Source organism: Pristiophorus japonicus, unplaced genomic scaffold (assembly GCF_044704955.1).
Source record: "Pristiophorus japonicus isolate sPriJap1 unplaced genomic scaffold, sPriJap1.hap1 HAP1_SCAFFOLD_312, whole genome shotgun sequence".
NCBI lineage: Eukaryota > Metazoa > Chordata > Chondrichthyes > Pristiophoridae > Pristiophorus > Pristiophorus japonicus.
Window position 1 is genome coordinate 315877 of NW_027252911.1, and position 26098 is coordinate 341974.

General features: G+C 43.2%; 2 non-coding genes across 2 annotated transcripts; one reads left to right on the forward strand and one right to left on the reverse strand.

Moving 5' to 3' along the window:
- Positions 1-1531: 1531 nt before the first annotated feature.
- Positions 1532-1614, forward strand: trnas-cga (transfer RNA serine (anticodon CGA)). The gene has a single exon. It is a non-coding gene; the product is annotated as a tRNA-Ser (tRNA).
- An 18244-nt stretch (positions 1615-19858) lies between these two features.
- On the reverse strand, positions 19859-19946 carry trnap-ugg (transfer RNA proline (anticodon UGG)). The gene is given in 2 exon segments: positions 19859-19894; positions 19911-19946. It is a non-coding gene; the product is annotated as a tRNA-Pro (tRNA).
- Between the last annotated feature and the right edge of the window lie 6152 nt (positions 19947-26098).

The window sequence follows — 26098 nt, forward strand, 5'->3', positions numbered from 1 at the left end:
TAGCCAATTCAGGCCTCATACCATCGAAATTACCTTTCCTAAAGTTTAGGTCCCTAGTTTCTGAATTAACTCTTTCACTCTCCATCTCATAAAGAATTCTACCATGTTATTGTCACTCTTCCCCAAGGGGCCTCGCACAAAAAGATTGCCAATAAGTCCCTTCTCATTACACATCACCTAGTCCACGATGGCCAGCTCTCTAGGTGGTTCCTCGACATATTGGTCTGAAACACCATCCCTAATGTACTCCAGGAAATCGTCCTCCACAGCATTGCTACCATTTTGTCAGCCCAATCATTATATAGATTAAAGTCGCCCATGGTAACTGCTGTATCTTTATTGCACACATCCCTTATTTGTTGTTTGATGCTGTCCCCAACCTCACTACTACTGTTTGGAGGTCTGTACACAATTCCCACCAACGTTTTCTGCCATTTGGAATTCTGCAGCTCACCCCATACAGCTTCCAAATCATCCAATCTAATGTCCCTGCTTTTCATTGCATTAATTTCCTCTCTAACCAGCAAAGCCACCCCGCCTCCTTTTCCTTTCTGTCCATCGTTCACAAGCATCTTATCGACCTGCCCTGCTACCGTCAAAGATTCTGTGGACATGCATTCCAAGGTCATTTGCACCTCTACACTCATCAGTGGCCTAACATTTAATGTTTATTCGCTTTCCCTATAAGCACTCCCCAAATGCATTATCTAACACTTCTCCGGGTTGAATTCCATTAAACCCCTGACCAGTTCTTTGATATCTACCTTCAATGTACAGCTTTCTTCCTCATTATCAAGCATACCTGGTTGACCAATCTTTTAGTCACCTGCGCTAATTTGTATTTAGTGGTTCGCTGTCAAATTTGTATCGCATAATACTCTTGTGAAGCGCCTTGGACGTTTCGCTAATTTCAAGGTGCTAATTATATATAAGTTATTGTTGTTGTTTAAAATGTGTGTTACATAACGTTATATAGAGATTGCATCACAGAAAGAGACAAATGTACCTAACTGGTGTTGCTAGAGTTAATGCTGCACACGTCCCTACTTCACTTGATCCTATCAGCATATTGTTCTATTTCTTTCTCACTCATGTGCTTAGGTAATTCCCTTTAAAATGAATCTGTGCTATTCGGCTCAACTACTGTTTATGTAGCATCTTCCACATTCTAACCACTCTTTGGTAAATAAGTTGCTCTTGAATTGTCTACTGAATTTATCGGTGACCTCCCGTTCTGAACTCCTCCACAACAGCAAACATTTTCTCCACATCAATTCGATCAAATACCTTAATAATGTTAAAAATATATCTCACTTGTTTTTCGAGAAAGAAGCTCCCCACACTGTTCAGTTTTCCCCGAAATGTAAATTCTTTCAGTTCTGACCGAAATGTTTCCTTCTTTGCTGTGAGATTCTGTGATTCTACGATTTAATTTTCACATCGTCTGGGAGATCCAAGAGGGCAAGCATGCAGGCGGTCTCTGTGATAAATTGCACCGACGATTGAACTATTAAAGCAGCTCTACTGTGTAGCTGCGATGGCCGAGTGGTTAAGGCGTTGGACTCGAAATCCAATGGGGGTTTCCCTGCGCAGGTTCGAACCCTGCTCGCAGCGATTCTACAGGTGCTCTTTTTTTATCGACGAAAGGGGATCTCATTGGAACTCCCTCCACTGCTCTTTATTACACTGATTGACGCGAAGCTGTTGTTCGAACTGGAAACATTAATAGTATATCGGTATTAATTGTTAGTTTGTTGGAAACTATCTGCAAAAATCAGTGAGCAATATACACAACATGAAAAAATGCCTTTTAATAAAGATAAGTGCATTGTTTGGGAGGAACTCACCTTTAGTTAATGAGTGCGAACGAGGTTTAGTTTTATAAAGATGAACAAGTTTTGCCAAAATGACCACGGCAGTGTTTGACGTTGCAATTTTCTGATAACATCAGTGTTTGCATCAAAGTAGATGCCTTATCCATTAAGCGACGTGGCCCCTGCAGTTTGCAGCAGACGAATGTACAGCAAAATTCTAAAGGGTTAAAGTGTAATAAAAAGTCAAGTATGAAATCTCGGTTCTGCAATGCAAGGAGTATTCGGAACCCAGGAGAGGGCTCTGAGCTAGTTAGAGGGGGTGAGAGCTCAGATCACAGGAACGCAAGAAAAAATGCAAAAGGCAGGAGGCAACAGAGCAGAGTAGCACTGGGGCAAGTGTAAACGACAAGGTGATAGGAAGGGACAATATGTATGAAAATAAAGGGGCTGCAGGAGGGGCCAAAACTAAAAATCATGGTTTAAAAACTAGTATTAAAACACTTTACCTAACCGCACGCAACATTCGAAATAAAGTAAATGAGTTGACGGCACAAATCATCATAAATGGGTATGATTTGATGACCATTACAGAAACGTTGCAGGTTGGCCAGGACAGGGAATTAAACATACAGCGGTATCTGACAATTCGGAAAGATAGACAAGAAAGGAAAGGAGGTGGAGTAGCTCTGTTAATAAAGGATGTTGTGAGAGATGATATTGGCTCTATGAACAAAATGTTGAATCATTGTGAGTGGAGATTCGAGTTGTCAGGGGAAAAAGTCACTGGTGGGCATAGTTTATAGGCTCCCAAATAATAGCTTCACGGTGGGGCGGGCAATAACCTAGGGAATAATGGAGGCATGTGAAAAAGAAACGGCAGTTATCATGGGGGATTTTAACCTACATATCGATTGGTCAAATCAAATCGCACTGGGTAGCCTTGAGGAGGAATTCATAGAATGCATACGGGATTGTTTCTTAGAACAGTATGTTACAGAACATACAAGGGAGCAAGCTATCTTAGATCTGGTCCTGTGTAATGAGACAGGAATAATTAACGATCTCCCAGTAAAAGCTCCTCTCGGAATGAGTGACCACAGTATGGTTGAATTTGCAATACAGATTGAGGGTGAGGAAGTAGTGTCTCAAACGAGCGTACTATGCTTAACCAAAGGTGACTATAGTGGGATGAGGGCAGAGTTGGCGGACGTAGACTGGAAACACAGACTAAATGGTGGCACAATTGAGGAATGGTGAAGGACCTTTATGGAGCTCTTTCATAGTGCCCAACAAAAATATATTCCAGTGAAAAAGAAGGGCAGTAAGAGAAGGGATAACCAGCCGTGGATAACCAAGGAAATAAAGGAGAGTATCAAAATGAAAACCAATGTGTATAAGGTGGCGAAGGTTAGTGGGAAACTAGCAGATTGGGAACATTTTAAACGACAGCAAAGAATGACGAAGAAAGCAATAAAGAAAGGAAAGATAGATTACGAAGGTAAACTTGCACAAAACATAAAAATAGTTAGTAAAAGCTTGTACCGATATATAAAACGGAAAAGAGTGACTAAAGTAAATGTTGGTCCCTGAGAAGATGAGAAGGGGGATTTAATAATGGGAAATGTGGAAATGGCTGAGACCTCAAACAATTATTTTGCTTCGGTCTTCACAGTGGAACACACAAAAACCATGCCAAAAACTGCCGATCACGGGAATGTGGGAAGGAAGGACCTTGAGATAATCACTGTCACTAGGGGGGTAGTGCTGGACAGACTAATCGGACTCAAGGTAGAAAAGTCCCCTGGTCCTGATGAAATGTATCCCAGGGTATTAAAAGAGATGGCGGACGTTCTAGCAGATGCATTCGTTATAATCTACCAAAATTCTCTGGACTCTGGGGAGGTACCAGCGAATTAAAAATCAATAAATGTAACGCCTCTTTTTACAAAAAGGGGGCAGATAAAAGGCAGGTAACTATAGGCCGGTTAGTTTAACATCTATAGTGCGGAAAATGCTTGAAGCTATCATTAAGGAAGAAATAGCGGGGCATTTAGATAGGAATAGTACAATCAAGCAGACGCAACATGGATTCAGGAAGGGGAAAGCATGTTTAAATAATTTGCTGGAATTCCTTGAGGATATAATGAGCATGGTGGATAGAGGTGTACCGATGGATGTGGTGTATTTAGATTTCCAAAAGACTTTCGATACGATGCCACACAAAAGGTTACTGCAGAAGATAAAGGTACGCAGAGTCATAGGAAATCTATTAGCATAGATAGCGAATTGGCTAGCTGACAGAAAGCAGAGAGTCGGGATAAATGGGTCCTTTTCAGGTTGGAAATCGGTGGTTAGTGGTGTGCCACAGGGCTCGGTGCTGGGAACACAACTGCTTACAATATGCATAGATGACCTGGAAGAGGGGACAGAGTGTAGTGTAACAAAATTTGCAGATGACACAAAGATTATTGGGAAAGCGGATTGTGTAGAGGACACAGAGAGGCTGCAAAGAGATTTAGGGAGGTTAAGTGAATGGGCTAAGATTTGGCAGATGGAATACAATGGCGGAAAATGTGAGGTCATCCACCTTGGGGAATAAAAACAATAAAAAGGAATATTATTTGAATGGGGAGAAATTACAACATGCTGAGATGCAGAGGGACCTGGGGGTCCTTGTGCATGAAACTTCATGAATCCCAAAATGTTAGTTTGCAGGTGCAGCAAGTAAGCAGGAAGGCGAATGGAATGTTGGATTTCATTGCGAGAGGGATGGCGTACAAAAGCAGGGAGCTCCTGCTGCAACTGTGTTGTTGAGGACGCACCTGGAGTATTGCGTGAAGTTTTGATCACCTTACTTTAGGAAGGATATACTAGCTTTGAAGGGGGTACAGAGACGATTCACTAGGCAGATTCCGGAGATGAGGGGGTTACCTTATTATGATAGATTGCGTAGACTGGGTCTTTACTCGTTGGATTTTTGAAGGATGAGGGGTGATCTGAAAGAAACATTTAAAATAATGAAAGGGATAGACAAGATAGAGGCAGAGAGGTTGTTTCCACTGGCCGGGGTGACTAGAACTAGGGGGCACAGCCTCAAAATACGAGGGAGCCAAATTTATACCGAGTTGAGAAGGAATTTATTTTCCCAGAGTGTTGTGAATCTGTCGAATTCTCTGCCCAAGGAAGCAGTTGAGGCTCGCTCATTGAATCTATTCAAATCACAGATAGATACATTTTTAACCAATAAGGGAATTAAGGGTTACGGGGAGCGGGAGGGTCAGTGGAGCTGAGTCCACGGCCAGATCAGCCATGATCTTGTTGAATGGCGGATCAGGCTCGAGGGGCTAGATGGCCTACTCCTGTTCCTCATTCTTATGTTCTTATAATGAGGGATTACGCAGTGGAATTGTATTTAGATCAGTTCCATACTTTGCACTGCAAACCAATCAGCGGCAGTGAGCCTTTCACTGATTGAAATACGAGAAGTACTAAATCCCCGGAGGATATGGAACTGTTCATTTAATGCTGGAAACACTCCGCGGGGCCACCAGCTCTCGGCAGAACTAATGTTTTGCAGTATTGCTTCAATGTATTACAGGTTTGGTGTGAGTTTCGTCCCTGAATGTTTAAGCTGCTCTAAAATACTTGCAGCCCAACTGCACCACCAAAATTAAAATAAATGGCCTGTAATGGGTTCGAACTCGCCAATTGGGCGTTAGTAACACCAAGCGCTAACCAAGTGAGGCAATCGGCCTTCATGCTATGTACTTTCTTATGGCACTTTTACATTAAAATGATAGCATTCCTATAGCGACTTTCACCTCAGCACTTCCCAAAGCAGTTCACAACAAATTAATTACTTTTAAAATGTGATCACTTTGTAGTGTAGGACATGCAAAAATGTACAGCTTGGAAGGAGGCCATTTCAGCCAATAGTGCCCGAGGAGGCCGATCTCGAGCTTTCCAGCCTAATTCCCACTTCCCAGCTCTAAGTGCGTCCTATGGGTTACAGCAATTTAAGTGGCATCCAAGTATTTTAAAAATGTGTCAGGGTTTCTGCCGCATTGAGTCATTGAGTTCCCGACCACCATGACGTCCTGGGTAAAGACATTTATCCTCGCAGCTCATCTAACCCTCCCCCTAATTCATCATCATAGGCAGTCCCTCGGAATCGAGGAAGACTTGCTTCCACTCTTGGCATGTGTTCTTAGATGGCTGTACAGTTCAATACGGGAACCACAGTCTTTGTCACAGGTCAGACAGACCGTCGTTCAGGGAAAGGATGGGCAGGGAGCCTGGTTTGCCACAGCTCATTCCGCTGCCTGCACCTGATTTCTGCATGTTCTCGGCGACGATACTCGAGGAGCTCAGCACACTCCCGCATGCACTTCCTCCATTTCGGGCGACCTATGGCCAAGGACTCCCAGGTCACAGTGGGGATGTCACACTTTATCAGGGAGGCTTTGAGGGTGTCTTTGTAACGTTTCCTTTGTCCACCTTTTGCTCATTTGCCGTGGACGAGTTCCGAGAAGAGCGCTTGCTCTGGCAGTCTAGTGTCTGGCATATGGCCTGCCCAGCGGAGCTGATCAAGTGTGGTAAGTGGTGCAATGCTGGGGATGATGTCTTGGACGAGGCCGCGAATGTTTGCGCGTCTGTCCTGCCAGGGGATTTGCAGGATCTTGAGGAAACATCGCTGGTGGCATGTCTCCAGCGACTTGAGGTGTTTACTGTACATAGTCCACGTCCCTGAGCCATACAGGAGGGCGGGTATTACTTCAGCCTTGTAGACCATGAGCTTGGTGAAAGTTTTGAGGGACTAATCTTCAAACACTCTTTTCCTCAGGCGGCCGAAAGCTGTACTGGCGTACTGCAGGCAGTGTTGGATCTCATCATCAAAGCCTGCTCTTGTTGATAGGAGGCGCCCGAGAGAGGGAAATTGGTCCACCCCGAAATTAGTTTAAATCTATTCCCCCTGGTTGTTGACCACTCTGCAAAGGGAAACAGGACCTTCCTACCAACACTATCTAGAGCCCACATAAAGTTATGCACCTCAATATAGTCTCCCCTCAGCCTCCTCTGGTCCAAAGAAAACAGACTCAGCATTTCCAATCTTTCCTCATCACCAAAATTCTCCAGTCCAGGCAACTTTTTTGCAAATCTCCTCAGTACCCTTTCCAGCGCAATCACAGCTTTTTTTTTAAATGTGTTGACCAGAACTGCACACAGTACTCCAGCAGCGGCCTAACCAATGTTTTATACAGTCAAGTACAATGTCCTTGCTGTAACCAGCAGAGTTACGGACCGAGAGCTGGTAAGTGGGATTCGGTTGGATAACCTTTTGTTGGCTGGCGCAGATACGATGGTAAGTACTGCAGGGATTCCAATACGACCAAGTTGATCTCTTGGACTAATTTTGATCGCGTAGATGGAGAGGAATGTTAACAGATTTTTTCTGCACAATTGGCCTGGGTTTTTTTTCTGCTTTTTTGCTTCTCCCATGCGTTCGCATGGCTCGGGTTGGGGCGGTGTGTTTAATTTTTCGGTGCAAGGTGTGTAGAAGTTGTGTGGGGTGGACTTATTGGGCTGGGCGTTCTTTATCTTTCCGCCATTGTCATACTTCACAGGTTCATATATAGCCTTCAGGGTTGTTGATCAAAGGGCTCTGTGGCTCTTTGTCGGCTGGCATGTATACTATGGGCCGAATTGGCCTCCTTCAGCGCTGTGGATTTCTAGATTTATATTTACTTTCACAGCCCCAGACTATTCCTTCACAGACCAAGAACGCTGCAACACATATTCAGACGGCTCTTTCACAGTCCCAGACTCTACCTTCACAGATTCACAATCTTCCGACACAGTCCCACAATCTACCTTCACAGATCCAGACTTTTCCTGCACCGACCCAGACAGCAGCTAAACAGATCCATGCAGCTCCCGCACAGAGGGGTACTGATCCTACACCGATTCAGACATTACTGCACAGATCCATACACTCCAGTGCAGACAGGCAAAGCTCATACACAGCATCAAAATGCTTGTGCACTGACTCAGACAGTTCCTTTCAGAGACCCAGCATCACCTGCACAGGAGCAAACATGTCCTCATCAGCCGCAGACAATACCAATACATTTCCAGAGAGCTTCGACAGAGACACTGACATTTCCTTCGCGAAAGTAGGCAGCTCCTGTACAGAACCAGACAGGTGCTACACTGAAGCAGGGATTAACAGCACAGGCATAAACCTTCCTACACAAACCCATACAGCTCCGTTCAGAGACATTGGGACCTCCGAGACAGATTAAGTCCCTCCTACATAGACATAGACAGCTCTACCCTGGCCAAGGCATCACCAACACAGATCCAAGAACTCCTACACAGATATAAGCAGTTCTTGCACGGGCGCAGACTGTTCCGACAAAGGACCAGACTGCTCGTTCACCGAGCCAGACAGCTCGCTTCGGAGATGCAGACATCTCATTTAAAGATAAAGACAGCACCGGTACTGAATCAAAAAGCTCAATGCAGAACCACACTGACCCAGGGGGATCAACCATAGACAGATACACTCCATCACAGATGCAGACTCTCCGGCCCAAAAAGAGACAACTCTTGCAGAGACCCAGTCAGCTCCAAACCTGACACATGGAGCTGCAACACAAAGCCCAACGCTCCTACACAAACCCGGACAACACTTAAACAGACACAGTCAGCTCAAATTCTGATACAGGCAGCTGCAACACAGACCCAGACAGCACCTAAAGAGACTCAGAAACTATTACACAGAAACAGAAGGCTCTTACAGTGACACAGACACTCCTACCTATACTCAGAGAGCTTGTCATTGAATCCAATGCATAATGCTGCAGATAACTGAATTAAATAGGCTTACAAAGGACAGCATAGCGTATACAGCCTTTCTCGAATATTCTGGAGTCTTTCTTGATTTAAATCTATCAGCATAGCCATCTATTCCTTTCTACCTCATATGCTTGTATAGCTTCTCCGTAAATGTATCTATACTATTCGCTTGAACCACTCCTACGCTTTTGAGTTCCACATTCTCATCACTCTTTCCAGAAAGAAGTTGCTTCTGAATTCTCTATTTGATTCCTGGATTTCTTGATGACTATCTTATATTGGTGGCCTCCAGTTATGCTCTTCCCCACATGTGAAAACATTCTCTCTGTAAACAATCCATCAAAATCTTTCATAATTTTAAATAAATCTATTAGGTCACCCCTATAGATCAATCTTCAAGAGAAAAGAGACCCAGCTTGTTCAGTATTTCCACTTATGAATAACCTCCCATTTCTGGTAGCATCCGTGTAAATCTTCTCTGCACCCTCCCAAATGCCTCTATATCATCTTTATAATAGGATGACCAGAACTGCATGCAGAACTCTAAGTGTGGTCTAACCGAGGTTCAATACAGGTTTAGCATAACCTTTCTATTTTGCAATTTTATACCACTAGAAATAACATCCACTTCTTAGTTACCTTTATTTTGTCTTGCTAAACTCTGTGACAATTTTTGTGATTTGTGTAGTTGTACTCAGATATCCTATTGTTCCTCTACCCCACCGAGAGTCGTTTGTGCCAAGTAATTAGTGACCTCCATATTCTTCCTACCAAAATGTAATACCTCACATGTGTGTGCGTGGAACTTAATTGAAAATTATCTGCCCATTCTGCGTGTTATTAATGTTGTCCTTAATTTGTTGCAGCCCTCCTCAGTTTCAATTTCCTCCAATTTGGTATCATTGGCAAATTTGGAAATTCTGTTTTTAGTTCCAAATTCTAAATCGTTAAAATAAATTGTGAACAATAGTGGTTCCGGCATTGATCCTTTTGGAACACCACTACCCATCTTCTGCCAATGTGAATATCTGCCTTTTACCTCCAATCTCTGATTTCAGTCTTGAAGCTAGCTCGCTATGCATTCTGCTGCTTATACCCTGACGTTGCTCAGCAGGTTATTATTGGGTATCATAGCGAGGGTCTTTTGAAAATCTAGATACCTTATACTTATTGCATGATCAATGTATACCCTCTCTATAACCTCTTCAAACATTATGAGTTTGGTCCAGCAGTACTTTCCCTATTGAAATCCATGCTGATTATTCATTTTTATACTTTTGGTTTCTAGATGTTCTTCTATTTTCTCCATTAGTAAGGGTTCCATTATTTTCCTATATAAGTGACAATCATACCCCTTGACCAACGAGCTGATTAGCTGAGACAAGCAGGGAGTACAGCATTTAATTCCCGCCGAAAGCAATTCAGCCATTCCCGCTTTCTATTGTGTAATACAGCGACATCAAGTTGTTGTACTGTCAGTCTCGGATCAGGCTTTATCTGTTTAAAAGGGTTGCGCTCTCAGTGCTGCTTCATTCAGTGTGTGTTTAAAAAAATGCGACGTGCTAGCTGCCGTGGCTGGGTGGTTAAATTGTTGGATTAGGAATGTAATCGAATTGCTTCTGAATAAGTTCGAGCCCTGTTCACAATGAATCAGTAGCTGTAGGCATTCGCACGTAATCCGCTCTGTTTGGAGGTCGTTTGAGGTGTAATTGTTTTGAATAATTTTGCAGCAACTTTTCGGCCACCTGTTCCGTCACGCTCACCCAATCATCCACTCGCGCGAGTCCAGAGGATTGGGACATTTCTATAATCCAGCAAAGAATGACTAACAATATGGTTAAAAGAGGGTAGATTATGAATGTTAACTTGAACGAAATATAAAAACAGATAGTAAGAGTTTCTATCGGTATGTAAAAAGGAAAAGAGTCGGTAAAGTAAATGTTAGTCTCGTGGAGGATGAGACTGGGGGATTAATAATCGAGAACAGGGAAATGGCAGAGACTTTGAACAAATATTTTGTTTCAGTTCTCACGGTAGAAGTCAGTAAAAACATTCAAATAGTGGATAATCCAAGGGCTATATGGAGGGAGGAACTTAATACTATCATTATCACTAATGAAGCAGTATGAGGTAAAATAATGGGACTAAAGGCGGACAAGTCCCCTGGACCTGATGGCTTATATCCTATGGATGCATTGGTTGTATCCACAGGATATAAGCCATCAGGTCCAGGGGTCCTATGGAGGAGTTGCTTCCACTCCCAAAGTGAATTCTTTGATGGCTGAGCAGTCCGATACGAGAGCCACAGACCCTTTCACAGGTGGGACAAACATTCGTCAGGGGAAGGGGTCGGTAGGACTGGTTTGCCGCACGCTCCTTCTGCTGCGTGCGCCTGGGCTCTTCATGCTCCTTGCATCGAGCCTCAAAGAGCTCAACGCCCTCCCGGATGGATTTTCTCCACCTCGGGCTATCTGCGGCCAGGGTCTCACAGGTGTCAGTGGTGATGTCGCACTTTCCCAGCGAGGCTTTCAGGGTGTCCTTATAACGTTTACGCTGTCCTCCTTTGGCTCATTTACCATGAAGGAGTTCCGCATAAAGCATTGCTTATGGAGTCTCACATCTGGCATGCGTGCTATGTTGCCTGCCCAGCGAAGCTGATCGAGTGTGGTCAGTGCTTCAGTACTGGGGATGTTACCCTGGTCGAGGACACTGATGTTGATGCGTCTGTCCTGCCAGGAGATTTGCAGGATCTTGCGGAGACATCGTTGGTGATATATCTCCAGCGACCTGAGGTGCCTTCTGCACATCGTCCATGCCTCAGACCCATACAGGAGGGCGGGTACTATTACAGCCCTGTAGACCATGAGTTAGGTGGTAGATTTCAGGGCCTGGTCTTCAAACAGTCTTTTCCGCAGGCGGCCGAAGGCTGCACTGGAGCACTGGAGGAGATGCTGAATCTCCACATCAATGTCTGCCTTTGTTGATAAGAGGCACCCCCTCATTTCCAATGGAATTCTTCCAGTCACACAGCCTTCGTTCAATCAAAAAATATCTAGATTATGAATCAATTATTTATTTATTTAAAACAAATCAAATTCAATTTTTTTTAAATAAAAATTAAATGTATTTATTTTCTTAAGTTGTTTAATATATATATATTTGTAAATTGGCTTTCAGTGGGCTGGTTTTACGTACCTCCCTCTTTCCTGTCTGTCTATCACCTGTGGCTTCAATAACCGTCTCTGCCCCGCGTGGTCCTGAGCCCCACTGCACAATTGCCTTCAGTGATGATAGAAATCTCACTTTATTCATTTAAAAGGGAACTGCGGTCAGTCAAGGGTGATTCTGCATCTGGGTAAAAGGGATGTTATTGCAGTCCCCGATCATTCTGTATCTCTTTAAAAGGGCTGGTTGTCAGTTCCGGTTCATAATCTTTCCCTTTAAAACGGATTGTCTCATAAACCCGGGTCATCCTTTATAGTTTGAGAAGGAGTATGATTTCAGCTGCAATGACCGAATTGTTAAACTGTTGTGTTCCAATTTACATTGGGGTTTCCTCTGCCGGGTGCGCACCCAGATCGCAGTGCATCTGTTCATTTACTCGAAATATGCTCATCTTTTCCTCAATCCACTCCTTGATTTTGCTCGCAATATACACAATAACACATTGGGTGATGGGGGCAGCGGCCGCGTGGTCTAATGGATACAGCGTCTGACTTCGATTATAACCGCGAACTTATCAAAACATTGCAGAGTCGGATCTTGCCGCGGTCAATTGACCCGCTGCCTGAAATTTTATATTCGTTGTTTTGATTCTGCCGAGAAACCAACCATCACTTCCAGTCACTCAGCTGAAGGAAAGGAAGGATGTTTGCTTTTGGAATCTAATAGCACGTTTTCATCATTGTCGATCTGCATGCACGGGCGCAGCAAGCTGTGAAGTGGACTTTCTTGCACATTATTTCTGTTGGGTTACAAAAAGCAGGAGATTGAAAGGCTGACGCTTGGCTGAATAAAAGGCGAGGTGGCCGAGAAGTTAAGGCGATGAACTACTAATCAATTTTGTTCTACACGCATGGGTTCGAATCCCATCCTCGTCGTATTTGTGTTCAGCTTTGACTCCCCTGGTCACTTTGTCAATCACATTAACCTCATCGCCGAGTTTCCCTTTCACTGACAAGGATGCTGCACTTTGCTCATGTTATGTCTCAAATTAATAATATATTCGTCAAAAGGATAACAGTTGCAGGACTGCGGAGAGGGGTACTAATTAGATAGCTCTCTGAGGGACAGCGCAAGCACGATGGGCCTAATATCTTTTTTCACTACCGTCAGAATCTGAGAGCTGCGCTTTTCACTGTCGGCGGCTCTTGTTCTCGGGTTATGATTCTCGCTTAGGAATGATCACATTTGAAATGCGTGAGGTCTCGGGCCAAATCCTGAACGAGCCCCGTCATTTTTTATTCAAAGTTCCGCTTCTCACAGCCGCTTGACATGTGAGAAAACAGACATATTTCACATTAAAACGTGTAATTTTGCGCCGATTGTTCCCACAGCGTCCAAATCCCAGAGCAAAGTGAAACTCACACAACTGAGTAAAGTTAAAGTATCTCAAAGGTACTCGGCTCTGTGATTCGTGGATAACCTAAACCCGTGTTTAGTTCCGGCCAATAATTGATCAGTATATCCTCCTGTCTGTCCGCATCAGCTCTGCTCAGTGGGGATACGCATACATTCAGCGTCAATCTCCACCTCTGCCCTGAATATGAAGGCGTCTTCTTTCTCTGGAGCTGAAAAGATGTGAGAAGCTAGCTTTTGAATTAGCCTCTTGGTTGACGGATTCAGAGCGGACAGGAAATCAATCCGGGGTGGCCAAGCTACCTGATCTGATGAAAAGGCGTTGACACCTAATATTGCAGGCATGTTATAGTCTTCTGGCCTCAACATTAGGTTCAACGTATCGGGTGATAAGCACCGCTCCCATTGTCTAGTAATGGTTCTGCTATTCCCACGAACACCTCCTTTGGACCATCCTTTGTAACCTTATTACCCGATTACCACCCACATTTCCTTCTCCATTGTGCCATTTATTATTAATCACTCCTGCGTTCCACTGTATCACAGACATTCCCATTTGACCTTTCTCGCTGCGTATTATTTCCAGGCGCTATTTTTGTTGAAAAAAATCTGTAATCTTGAAATGTTTCCTAAAATATCGGAATAATTATCCGACAGAACGTGAAACCGGGTTCTGCATCCACAGAATCTGCACGATCTGCTGAGTTTTACATATTTATCTGTTTTTATTCATTCTATTTCCGTGTCCCTTTTAAGGGGATGTGCTGTCTGTCCGAGATCATTCTCTATCTGTTTAAAATGGTGTGCTATCAGACCCGCATCATTCTGTGTCTGTGTAAAAGCGATGTGCTGTCTGTCCCGGAGTTCACATTTCAAATTTCAAAAACTGCCTTAGAGGGTGCAGGAATTTTAGTTTGCGTGTGTGTTTGTGTAAGCCAGTGTGTGTGCAAACGTGCTGTGCGATCTTACTATCATGTGAGAAAAATGCATTACATGCAGCTTGAAACCGTACTGATTTGATTGAACACTCCTTCGTGGACTCTCTGACGGTAGAAGGATCTGCTGTGGGATTTTGCTATTCCACATCTAAAAGAAGGGAAAATACACAAGTTAGAAATATAGCGATTTTATCGAGGGCTTGCGTGTGGGCTGTGTGACATGATGACATCCTCCACCCTTATTTTCAAATTCAAATCAAATGAAATAAAATCAAGAAAAGACGAGACAAGACAAGACAAGACATGACTGACTGACTGACTTTGTATATTTAAATATATGTATATTTATATCCAATCCCAACTTTTTAACTTCCAAAATAAATGTACTTTTTCTGTTCTGCCTGCACGGGGCTCGATTACATTTGACCTCTTTCACAGCACAAGCAGCTGCTGTCAGATCCAGCAGAAAGACACACGCGACACATACTGGATCAGTATTAAGATCAATTGCAGTGGCTAAATTTTACTCATATTTAGCACAGTGGTACTGAGGACAACTATAACCCGTGAATTGCTGCCTTGGCTGAGATCAACTAACAGCCCAGATCAAGGACCGAACTTGGCACCTTCCCAGTCAGTATTGCCGAGTATTCTAAAATTTGGGAGCTGAGGGAGGGTTAGAAAGAATATTTTGAAACTAATTTTACTCTACCTTTAAACAAAACCTTTGTCAAACTGCACAATTCTGAAATTTTGACAAATAAAACAAGCAAGTCAAATGGATTATAAAAACAATGTGACATTTTGGAAAGGCTCAAGTCACTGAAATAGACAGCTTTACAATCACAGCACAGTACAGAAGGGAGCGAATGGTAATGGTAGCTCGGTTCGTGAAGTCCGCCAACACTCTGAGATGAACTGGACTGTTCCTTTAAGTTTAAATAGGCAGAGAAAAGAGAGTCCCTGTCCGTTTAAATAGCTACCCGATTCCCCCGGGCAGTGGGAGGAGCAACTGCGCGCTATCTCTTGAGATACTGAAACAGCAAACACCGCCTGATGGCTTCCCGCGGTTCCTAAACTCCGAAGAAATAAAATTGCATCAGGTTAAGTCGAACAACTGAAAAGAATGCACACAGAGTCAATGCTGTGTGTGTGTGTAAATAAAACACATCATTCTTAATGTTTGATAGAGATAAGCTATTATCTGCACCAGTTATTTTCCAGCATTTTATTTCCTATTATTTACAATGTAATTGAAGAGTGATAATTCATTTGCCATTTATTGATGACGCATTGTCTTGTGTGCTATTGGATAGAAAGTGATGTCACAATGACCATTCCGTTACCAAGGTGACCGTCTGTCCAGAGTATTCAGTGGGAAAGGGGATTAACTATCACCGAGGGTAATGAGCAGCCATCCATCAGTCTCTGCACTTTATTGTCCAGTGATCACCTCACCATCACACAGAAGATCCTAGATTTACCTCCAGTGTGGATGACTTGTGTAAGTGATGTTGAAAATGAAACTGTAGGGATGAAAGAGGAGTTGGAGGACGTGGGTTTGGAGAGTAGGGTGAAAGAGGAGTTGGGGTGAAGGTTTGAAAGAAATGGGGTGATAGAGGAGTTGGGGTGAGGGGTTTGGTAAGTAGGGGTGAAAGAATAGTTGGCGAGGGGGAGTTGGAGAGTAGGGGTGAAGGAGGTGTATGAATCAGTGGGATTTACTGCCCATTAATTGCATTTGTTGAACTATGATTGGTTTATTTTTCTTTTAAAATGTTTTGCACTGTGTTCCACTGAAGCGAAATGCGGGGCAGCAGTTCCTTGCAGGCACTGGACTGTTACTGGTGAATTACTATGGGTTAGTGTTAATTGGGAATAGATTTTAATGATATTTTTCTGTGCTGAATGCGCTGCTGGGCTGCAGGTTTGTCATCAGTCCCAATGACGAGGTGCTGTTGACAACAAATCCAAGATTCCCTTACATTGTGACACCAAATCCAGGGACCACAGGAAATGAGGCATCAAATCCAGGGACCCCTTACACTGAGGCACCAAATCCAGGGAGCCCTTACACTGAGGGATCAAATCCAGGGACCCCTTACACTGAGGCACCAAATCCAGGGACCGCTCACACTGAGACACCAAATCCAGGGACCCCTTACACTGAGGCATCAAATCCAGGGAACCTTGACACTGAGGCACCAAATCCAGGGACCCCTTACGCTGAGGCATCAAATCCAAGGAACCTTTACACTGAGGCATCAAATCCAGGGATCCCTTACACTGAGAGACCAAATCCAGGGTACCCTTAATCTGAGGCACCAAATCCAGGGAACTTTTACACTGAGGCACCAAATCCAGGGACCCCTTACAATGAGACACCAAATCCAGGGACCGCTTGCTCTGAGGCACCAAATCCATGAACCCCTTACACTGATGCACCAAATATAGGGACCCCTTACACTGAGGCATCAAATCCAGGGACCCCTTACACTGAGGCACCAATACAGGAAACCCTTACACTGAGGCACCAAATCCAGGGACCCCTTACACTGAGGCATCAAATCCAGGGAGCCCTCACAATGAGACATCAAATCCACGGACCCTTTACACTGAGACATCAAATCCAGGGACCCCTTACAATGAGACATCAAATCCAGGGACACCTTACACAGAGACATCAAATCCAGGGACCCCTTACACTGAGACATAAAATCCAGGGACCCCTTACACAGAGACATCAAATCCAGGGACCACTTACACTGAGACATCAAATCCAGGGACCCCTTACACTGAGACATCAAATCCAGGGACCCCTTACACTGAGTCACCAAATACAGGAAACCCTTACACTGAGGCACCAAATCCAAACACTGAGGCATCAAATCCAGGGACCCCTTACACTGAGGCACCAAATACAGGAAGCACTTACACTGAGGCACCAAATCCAGGGACCACTTACACTGTGGCATCAAATCCAGGGACCCCTTACACTGAGGCATCAAATCGAGGGATCCCTTACACTGAGACACCAAATCCATGAACCCCTTACACTGAGACACCAAATCCAGGGACCCTTTTCACTGAGGCACCAAATCCAGGGACCCCTTACACTGAGGCATCAAATCCAGGGACCCCTTACACTGAGGCATCAAATCCAGGGACCCCTTACACTGAGGCACCAAATACAGGAAACCCTTACACTGAGGCACCAAATCCAAACACTGAGGCATCAAATCCAGGGACCCCTTACACTAAGGCACCAAATACAGGAAACACTTACACTGAGGCACCAAATCCAGGGACCCCTTCCACTGAGGCATCAAATCCAGGGAGCCCTTACACTGAGACATCAAAAACATCGGAAAACATGAGCATATTTTGAGTAATGAACAGATGCGCTGCGATATGGATGTACACGGACACAGGCAAAGTAAATGTAGCTTGAAACACAACAGTTTAATAATTCGGTTATCACAGCTGATAATCACACTCCTTTTTAAATGTACAGGATGATCCGGATAATGAGAAAAAATACATTTTAAAGGGGCAATTGATGCACCGGAACTGACAACCATCCCGTTGAAACAGACACCGAATGATCCTGGACAGGAAGCACATCTCTCTTACACAGCTGTAGAATTGCCCTTCACGGACAGCAGTTCCCTTTCAGAAGAATAAAGTGGGATTTCTATCATTCCTGAATGCAATTGTGTTGTGCGTGAATGAGCGCGGTTCTCATGAGCACGCGGGACTGCGACGGTTGTTGAAGCCACAGCTGATAGACAAGCAGGAAAGAGGGAGGGAAATAAAACCAACCCAGACAAAAAGACAATTTAAAACATATATATATTTATCATAATAAGAAAATAAATAAATTTACAATTTTATTGCAAAAAATTGAATTTGATTTGATTGAAATAAATAAATAATTGTTTCTTAATCTATATATTTTTGATTGAACGAAGTCTGTGCGACTGCATGAAAAGCACTGGAAATCAGGGTGTGCAGTCAGTAAATTCCCAAACACAGTAAGCCCATGGTGTAAGACAAGCCACGAGGGAAGATGTGGGCAACAAAGGCCATCTTTTAAAGTCGCGAGTGCTTTTCTGCAGGATCAGACAGAAGCTGCGTGTGCTGTGAAAGAGGTCAAATGTAATAGAGCCAATGCAGGCAGAACAGAAAAGCACATTTATTGTGAAAGTTAAAAAGTAGTGAATGTATGTAAATATATGCATATATAAATATTGATACAGAAATTTACATAAACAAAGTCAGTCAGTCAGTCATGTCTTGTCTTGTCTTGATTTGATTTGTATTTGAAAATAAGGGGGAAGGAGCTCATCATGTCACACAGCCCATCCGCAAGCTCTCGCTAAAATCGCTATGTTTCTAACTTATATAATTTGCCTTCTTTCACATGTGGAATAGCAAAATCCCACAGCAGATTCTTGTCCTGTCAGTCAGTCCCTGAATGCGTGTTGAATCAAATCAGTGTGGCTTCAAGTTGCATGTAATGCATTTTTCCTCACATGACATGAAATGCACAGTAAGATCGCGCAGAACGTTTCCACGCACTCTCTCACTTACACAAACACACCAACAAACTAACAATTCTGCACTCTCCAAAGGCAGTTTTTGAAATTTGAAATTTGAAATCCGGGACAGACAGCACATTCCTTTTAAACAGATAGATAATGATCCGATACTGATAGCACACCATTTTGGAGAGACAGAGAATGACCCCGGGCAGACCAGCACATCACCTTAAAAGGGATACAGAAACACAATGAACAAAAACAAAGCATTCTGTAAAACTCAGCAGGCCGTGAACATTCTGTGGATGAATTTCCCGGGCTCACGTTCAGTCAGATGATCATTCCGATATGTTAAGAAAAATGTAAAGTTTACAGATTTTTCCTGGAAAATAGCGCCTGGAAAAATAGGCAGCGAGGAAGGACAAAAGGGAATGCCTGTGATACAGTGGAGCGTAGGAGTGATTGAATAATAAATGGCACAATGCAAAAAGGCAAAGTGAGTGGTAATCGGGCAATAAAGTAACAAAGGATGGACCAGAGGAGGTGTTAGTGTGAACAGCAGAACCATTAGCAGACAATGGGACCGGTGCTTATGATCCGATACGTTGAACCGAAAGTTGAGGCCAGAACACTATAACCTGCCTGGAATGTAGGGTTTGAACGCCTTTTAATTAGACCAGGCAGCTTGGCCACCCCGAATTGATTTCCTGCACGGTTTAAATTCGGCAGCCAAGGGACTAAATCCAAAGCCAGCTTCTCACATCTTTTCAGCGCGAGAGAAACAGGACGCACTCATATTCAGGGCAGAGTCTGTTTCACGTTGAATTTGAGATTGACGTTGAATGTATGCTTATCCCTATGGAGGTGAGCTCATGCGTGCAGAAAGGAAGATACACTGATCAAGTATTTGCCGGAATCAAAACGGGGTTTATGTTGTCCAATGAAACGCAGAGCCGAGCACATCTGAGAAACATGAACTCAGTTCGGTGAGTTTCACTTTGCTCCTGGGAATCTCCAGGATTTTTGTACGCTGTGTGAACAACGGAGTGCAATCACACGTTTTAATTTGAAACATGTCAGTTTTCTCACATGTCGACCGGCTGAGAAGTCGTTTTTTGACAAAAGGTTGGCAGGGCTCGTCCGGGATTTGAACCCGGGACCTCTCGCATTTCAATTATTATAATCCCAAAGCGAGAATCATACCCCTAGACCAACGAGCCGCCGACAGTGAGGAGCGTAGCTCTCAGTTTCTGATGTTAGTTTGCTATTCGGCCCATCGTGCCTGTGCTGACTCTCAGAGACCGATTTCATGAGTCCCCCTCTCCATCGTTCTGCTAATGTTTTCCCTTTGATGAAGTGATTATTTTTTGTGACATTACTTCATCAACGAGCTGCATCCTTTTCAGTAAAAGGTGAATTTGGCAATGAGGATAAATGTGATTGAATAAAAAAACTAGGGGAAAATGTTTAACACAATAACGACGAAGCTGGGGGCATACTGGATCAGCAGTCCATTGCTTCAACCTGTCAGTCACCTTGTCTCCTATTGACTGCAAAGTCAGACATCCATCCCCTACTTTTTGCATTCAAACAGAAATAATATGCACGAAAATCAACTTCACCACTTGTTTTGCCCGTGCAACCAGATCGACAGTGATGAAAATGTGCCATTAGCTTCTTAAAGCACACAACCTTCCTTTACTTCAGGTGAGTGACTGTCCGAGATGGTTGGTTTTGAGGCAGAATCAAAACAAAGAATATAAAATTTCACAAAGCGCGATAGCTGACCACTGCCGGACTCGAACCTGCAATCATCTGATAAGATCACAGTTACAATCGAAATCCGACACCTTATCCTTTAGGCCACGCGGCCGCTACCTTCGGTGCATAATTTGTTGTTTTTTATATTGAGAGCAAATTTGGGACAAGGATTACATCAAGGAGTGGATATCGGAAAACATGAGCAAATTTTGAGTAATGAACAGATGCGCTGCGTTATGGATGTACGCGGACACAGGCAAAGTCAATGTATCTTGAAACACAACAGTTTAACAATTCGGTTATCACAGCTGATAATCACACTCCTTTTTAAATGTACAGGATGATCCGGATAATGAGAAAATACGTTTTAAAGGGGCAATTGATGAACCGGAACTGACAACCATCCCGTTGAAACAGACACCGAATGATCCTGGACAGGAAGCACATCCCTCTTACACAGCTGTAGAATTGCCCTTCACGGACAGCAGTTCCCTTTCAGAAGAATAAATTGGAATTTCTATCATTCCTGAATTTAATTGTGTTGTGCGTGAATGAGCGCGGTTCTCATGAGCACGCGGGACTGGGACGGTTGTTGAAGCCACAGGTGATAGACAAGCAGGAAAGAGGGAGGGAAATAAAACCAACCCAGACAAAAAGACAATTTAAAACATATATATATTTATTATAATAAGAAAATAAATAAATTTACAATTTTATTGCAAAAAATTGAATTTGATTTGATTGAAATAAATAAATAATTGTTTCTTAATCTATATATTTTTGATTGAACGAAGTCTGTGCGACTGCATGAAATGCACTGGAAATCAGGGTGTGCAGTCAGTAAATTCCAAAACACAGTAAGCCCATGGTGTAAGACAAGCCACGAAGGAAGATGTGGGAAACAAAGGCCATCTTTTAAAGTCGCGAGTGCTTTTCTGCAGGATCAGACAGAAGCTGCCTGTGCTGTGAAAGAGGTCAAATGTAATAGAGTCAATGCAGGCAGAACAGAAAAGCACATTTATTGTGAAAGTTAAAAAGTAGGGAATGTATGTAAATATATGCATATATAAATATTGATACAGAAATTTATATAAACAAAGTCAGTCAGTCAGTCATGTCTTGTCTTGTCTTGATTTGATTTGTATTTGAAAATAAGGGGGAATGAGCTCATCATGTCACACAGCCCATCCGCAAGCTCTCGCTAAAATCGCTATGTTTCTAACTTATATAATTTGCCTTCTTTCACATGTGGAATAGCAAAATCCCACAGCAGACTCTTCTCCTGTCAGTCAGTACCTGAATGAGTGTTGAATCAAATCAGTGTGGCTTCAAGTTGCATGTAATGCATTTTTCCTCACATGTCATGAAATGCACAGTAAGATCGCGCAGAACGTTTCCACGCACTCTCTCACTTACACAAACACACCAACAAACTAAAAATTCTGCACTCTCCAAAGGCAGTTTTTGAAATTTGGAATTTGAAATCCGAGACAGACAGCACATTCCTTTTAAACAGATAGATAATGATCCGATACTGATAGCACACCATTTTGGAGAGACAGAGATTGACCCCGGGCAGACCAGCACATCACCTTAAAAGGGATACAGAAACACAATGAACAAAAACAAAGCATTCTGTAAAACTCAGCAGGCCGTGAACATTCTGTGGATGAATTTCCCGGGCTCACGTTCAGTCAGATGATCATTCCGATATTTTAAGAAAAATGTAAAGTTTACAGATTTTTCCTGGAAAATAGCGCCAGGAAAAATAGGCAGCGAGGAAGGACAAAAGGGAATGCCTGTGATACAGTGGAGCGTAGGAGTGATTGAATAATAAATGGCACAATGCAAAAAGGCAAAGTGAGTGGTAAGCGGGCAATAAAGTAACAAAGGATGGAGCAGAGGAGGTGTTCGTGTGAACAGCAGAACCATTAGCAGACAATGGGAGCGGTGCTTATGATCCGATACGTTGAACCGAATGTTGAGGCCAGAACACTATAACCTGCCTGGAATGTAGGGTTTGAACGCCTTTTAATTAGACCAGGCAGCTTGGCCACCCCGGATCGATTTCCTGCACGGTTTAAATTCGGCAGCCAAGGGACTAAATCCAAAGCCAGCTTCTCACATCTTTTCAGCGCGAGAGAAACAGGACGCACTCATATTCAGGGCAGAGTCTGTTTCACGTTGAATTTGAGATTGACGTTGAATGTATGCTTATCCCTATGGAGGTGAGCTCATGCGTGCAGAAAGGAAGAAACACTGATCAAGTATTTGCCGGAATCAAAACGGGGTTTATGTTGTCCAATGAGACGCAGAGCCGAGCACATCTGAGAAACATGAACTTTACTCAGTTCGGTGAGTTTCACTTTGCTCCTGGGAATCTCCAGGATTTTTGTACGCTGTGTGAATAACGGAGTGCAATCACACGTTTTAATTTGAAACATGTCAGTTTTCTCACATGTCGACCGGCTGAGAAATCGTTTTTTGACAAAAGGTTGGCAGGGCTCGTCCGGGATATTGAACCCGGTACCTCTCGCATTTCAATTATTATAATCCCAAAGCGAGAATCATACCCCTAGACCAACGAGCCGCCGACAGTGAGGAGCGTAGCTCTCAGTTTCTGACGTTAGTTTGCTATTCGGCCCATCGTGCCTGTGCTGACTCTCAGAGACCGATTTCATGAGTCCCCCTCTCCATCGTTCTGCTAATGTTTTCCCTTTGATGAAGTGATTATTTTTTGTGACATTACTTCATCAACGAGCTGCATCCTTTTCAGTAAAAGGTGAATTTGGCAATGAGGATAAATGTGATTGAATAAAAAAACTAGGGGAAAATGTTTAACACAATAACGACGAAGCTGGGGGCATACTGGATCAGCAGTCCATTGCTTCAACCTGTCAGTCACCTTGTCTCCTATTGACTGCAAAGTCAGACATCCATCCCCTACTTTTTGCATTCAAACAGAAATAATATGCACGAAAATCTACTTCACCACTTGTTTTGCCCGTGCAACCAGATCGACAGTGATGAAAATGTGCCATTAGCTTCTTAAAGCACACAGCCTTCCTTTACTTCAGGTGAGTGACTGTCCGAGATGGTTGGTTTTGAGGCAGAATCAAAACAAAGAATATAAAATTTCACAAAGCGCGATAGCTGACCATTGCCGGACTCGAACCTGCAATCATCTGATAAGATCACAGTTACAATCGAAATCAGACACCTTATCCTTTAGGCCACGCGGCCGCTACCGTCGGTGCATAATTTGTTGTTTTTTATATTGAGAGCAAATTTGGGACAAGGATTACATCAAGGAGTGGATATCGGAAAACATGAGCAAATTTTGAGTAATGAACAGATGCGCTGCGATATGGATGTACACGGACACAGGCAAAGTCAATGTATCTTGAAACACAACAGTTTAACAATTCGGTTATCACAGCTGATAATCACACTCCTTTTTAAATGTACAGGATGATCCGGATAATGAGAAAATACGTTTTAAAGGGGCAATTGATGAACCGGAACTGACAACCATCCCGTTGAAACAGACACCGAATGATCCTGGACAGGAAGCACATCCCTCTTACACAGCTGTAGAATTGCCCTTCACGGACAGCAGTTCCCTTTCAGAAGAATAAATTGGAATTTCTATCATTCCTGAATTTAATTGTGTTGTGCGTGAATGAGCGCGGTTCTCATGAGCACGCGGGACTGGGACGGTTGTTGAAGCCACATTTAATAGACAAGCAGGAAAGAGGGAGGGAAATAAAACCAACCCAGACAAAAAGACAATTTAAAACATATATATATTTATTATAATAAGAAAATAAATAAATTTACAATTTTATTGCAAAAAATTGAATTTGATTTGATTGAAATAAATAAATAATTGTTTCTTAATCTATATATTTTTGATTGAACGAAGTCTGTGCGACTGCATGAAATGCACTGGAAATCAGGGTGTGCAGTCAGTAAATTCCAAAACACAGTAAGCCCATGGTGTAAGACAAGCCACGAAGGAAGATGTGGGAAACAAAGGCCATCTTTTAAAGTCGCGAGTGCTTTTCTGCAGGATCAGACAGAAGCTGCCTGTGCTGTGAAAGAGGTCAAATGTAATAGAGTCAATGCAGGCAGAACAGAAAAGCACATTTATTGTGAAAGTTAAAAAGTAGGGAATGTATGTAAATATATGCATATATAAATATTGATACAGAAATTTATATAAACAAAGTCAGTCAGTCAGTCATGTCTTGTCTTGTCTTGATTTGATTTGTATTTGAAAATAAGGGGGAATGAGCTCATCATGTCACACAGCCCATCCGCAAGCTCTCGCTAAAATCGCTATGTTTCTAACTTATATAATTTGCCTTCTTTCACATGTGGAATAGCAAAATCCCACAGCAGACTCTTCTCCTGTCAGTCAGTCCCTGAATGCGTGTTGAATCAAATCAGTGTGGCTTCAAGTTGCATGTAATGCATTTTTTCCTCACATGTCATGAAATGCACAGTAAGATCGCGCAGAACGTTTCCACGCACTCTCTCACTTACACAAACACACCAACAAACTAAAAATTCTGCACTCTCCAAAGGCAGTTTTTGAAATTTGAAATTTGAAATCCGAGACAGACAGCACATTCCTTTTAAACAGATAGATAATGATCCGATACGGATAGCACACCATTTTGGAGAGACAGAGAATGACCCCGGGCAGACCAGCACATCACCTTAAAAGGGATACAGAAACACAATGAACAAAAACAAAGCATTCTGTAAAACTCAGCAGGCCGTGAACATTCTGTGGATGAATTTCCCGGGCTCACGTTCAGTCAGATGATCATTCCGATATTTTAAGAAAAATGTAAAAGTTTACAGATTTATCCTGGAAAATAGCGCCTGGAAAAATAGGCAGCGAGGAAGGACAAAAGGGAATGCCTGTGATACAGTGGAGCGTAGGAGTAATTGAATAATAAATGGCACAATGCAAAAAGGCAAAGTGAGTGGTAAGCGGGCAATAAAGTAACAAAGGATGGACCAGAGGAGGTGTTAGTGTGAACAGCAGAACCATAACAGACAATGGGAGCGGTGCTTATGATCCGATACGTTGAACCGAATGTTGAGGCCAGAACACTATAACCTGCCTGGAATGTAGGGTTTGATCGCCTTTTAATTAGACCAGGCAGCTTGGCCACCCCGGATTGATTTCCTGCACGGTTTAAATTCGGCAGCCAAGGGAATAAATCCAAAGCCAGCTTCTCACATCTTTTCAGCGCGAGAGAAACAGGACGCACTCATATTCAGGGCAGAGTCTGTTTCACGTTGAATTTAAGATTGACGTTGAATGTATGCTTATCCCTATGGAGGTGAGCTCATGCGTGCAGAAAGGAAGATACACTGATCAAGTATTTGCCGGAATCAAACCGGGGTTTATGTTGTCCAATGAGACGCAGAGCCGAGCACATCTGAGAAACATGAACTTTACTCAGTTCGGGGAGTTTCACTGTGCTCCTGGGAATCTCCAGGATTTTTGTACACTGTGTGAACAACGGAGTGCAATCACACGTTTTAATTTGAAACATGTCAGTTTTCTCACATGTCGTCCGGCTGAGAAGTC